Source organism: Alosa alosa, chromosome 22 (assembly GCF_017589495.1).
Source record: "Alosa alosa isolate M-15738 ecotype Scorff River chromosome 22, AALO_Geno_1.1, whole genome shotgun sequence".
Lineage (NCBI taxonomy): Eukaryota > Metazoa > Chordata > Actinopteri > Clupeiformes > Clupeidae > Alosa > Alosa alosa.
Window position 1 is genome coordinate 23,276,084 of NC_063210.1, and position 2,433 is coordinate 23,278,516.

General features: G+C 45.3%; 1 pseudogene; it reads left to right on the forward strand.

Annotated features, from left to right (window-relative positions):
• Positions 1-1,490, forward strand: part of LOC125287989 — a 60,322-nt pseudogene extending 58,832 nt beyond the window's left edge.
• The last annotated feature ends 943 nt before the right edge of the window (positions 1,491-2,433 follow it).

Consider the following 2,433-nt stretch of genomic DNA (forward strand, 5'->3'; position numbering starts at 1 on the left):
CTCTTTTACTAAAAATTGTAGTTAGCAAAAGGCTAGTGTAACTATACAGACTATTTTTTACGTCTCGACTATGTCTAAAACAAAGGGCAAGCAAGATAAAGATGCCTCTTCTTCGTCTGCTGGCGTCACGCTAGCAGAACTTAGCTCTCTGTTAGAAGAGCACAGGAAAGCATTATCTGCAGACTTTAAGTCATCTTTTGAAGCTTTGACAACCACACTGGACGGATTGCACTCGACTGTTGCAGACCATGGGCAGCGGATCAGTTCTTTGGAAGACAACTCTAATGAGGTGGTCGATCGTCTCCAGCAGTTAGAGGAAGCCTCTGCAGCCCTCCAACAAGACAACATGTCGCTTAGAACCAGGCTGTGCGTGGATCTTGGGTTGATTTGAAAGAAATCTTCAAGTTCAACTCTTCATTTAATATGGTCGACATCATTTCACAATAATGGCCCAGCATTTCCCTTGCATTTGTGTTTACACAGAATTCCGGTCGGGCAGTACCTGGACAGCTATTGCTTTTGCTAACACGACCACTGTCAGGGCCCCTGTGCCTTGCTCCTGAACATCAGCTCTCATTTGTGTGCAACCATTTTGACTTCATACCAACAGAGCAGACCCAGTATAAACAATGAGGAAACAAATGTGCCACACGCTGCCAATTCTGCATTGCAGTAAAGGGCAAACCGATGTTCAATCCCCAAAAGCAGATTTGTCAGGTCTGTGCCAGATCACACACAGGGCTAGATCAGAGCCGGATCAGAACCAGATCAGAGCCAGATCAGAACCAGATCAAGGCCAGATCAGAGCCAGATCTGTCTTGACTAAGATGACTTTGGGTTGAAACTACTTTGGGTTGGAACCTTTCTCTCTCTGTCTGTCCCAATGTTTCAGTTCCGACTTCGTCTGCAGTTCAATTTATTTGGGACAAATAAGATGTGAAATGTCTCTCAAGTGCTCAGAGCAGGTAACATGACCATCCCTAAGGGGTTGAGAGTTGCTTGCTCTTGGAGCACAACTGGATAATACATTTGGTGATACTTTCAGATTAATTTGTCATTTTCCGTGCAATTTTGGGACTGAACATTTCATAGTGTGTAGGCCGAACTGGACACCCTCAGTGAGAAATTGTGTAGGTGCGTGGCTGTTGTTCCCCCTTTTCCTCCTCTCATTCTCCCCTCTTCTCTCCTCTCCTCCTCCCCTCTTCTCTCCTCTCCTCCTCCCCTCTTCTCTCCTCTCATCCTCCCCTCTTCTCTCCTCTCATCCTCCCCTCTTCTCTCCTCTCCTCCTCTCTGGTTGTTTGTTCCACATATGGCCTCTGCCATCTGTTATTCCCATACAGGCCCTCGCCTTTAAAGCAGCCCTGCGCGAGGAGGAGGAGGTGGAAGAGGAGGATGCTGTTATTCCCGTACAGGCCCTCGCCTTTAAAGCAGCCCTGCGCGAGGAGGAGGAGGAGGAGGAGGAGGAAGATGGAGGACGGAGGATGGAGTAGGGGGTTGGTGAGCTCATCTCGCGAGACTGGGGTCTGCAAAAGACATTAGCGAGAGACGAGGGGAGGAGTGAGAGCCAGAGAGAGAGAGACAGAGAGAGTGTGATAGAGTTAGAGAAAGAGAGAGAGAGTTAGAGAAAGAGTTAGAAGGAGTTAGAGAAAGAAACAGAGAGATAGTTAGAGAAAGAGAGAGAGTTAGAGAGAGAGAAAGAGTTAGAGAGAGAGAGTTAGAGAGAGAGAAAGAGTTAGAGAGAGTTAGAGAAAGAGAGTTAGAGAAAGAGAGAAAGAGTTAGAGAAAGAGAGAGAAGAGAGGCAGAGGGAGGGAACAAGAGCAGGCGAGAAGAAAGGGAGTCAGGAGGGAGGTGGGAGAGAACAAGAGGTCACATGGAAAAAGTGACAAGATGTTCAAGAAAAGAGAGAGGGGGAATGGAGAAAGGGAGGGAGAGAAATCTGACAATGTGCATTTGCCATGCTTCAACCTAACATAACCATGGCCATATTGCTTTTACTGAACAGCCAACTTTATTTCAATTCGACTCTTAAAGAGGAATGGATTTTTTCATAGAAAAGTCTGCGTGTGATTATGATCACTAAGAGTTTATGAGGCATTCAGGAAGTCCTTCTCATGTTGTTTCAATATGTCACTTGCTTTCATGAGAACGCCAACACACAATGATGACCAAATGCGAGTTTAAGCAAAGCAGTAAGTAGCAAAGTAAAGTTTAATGATATTTGAACATTTTGGAGTGCATTTTTATCACTGATGATTCCCTCAGCTGTGTTAAAGTATTAAGACCTTAACAGTTCTGTAAAACATTTCCTCCCCCTCAGTGTCTCAAGAGTTTAGCTATAAGTGCTGAGTGTCACTGTCTCTAAATGTTGTGTGTCTGTCCATTTTTGTATCGAAATTGCATCCTTTCTTTCTCTCTTCCTTTCTTTCTGTCTT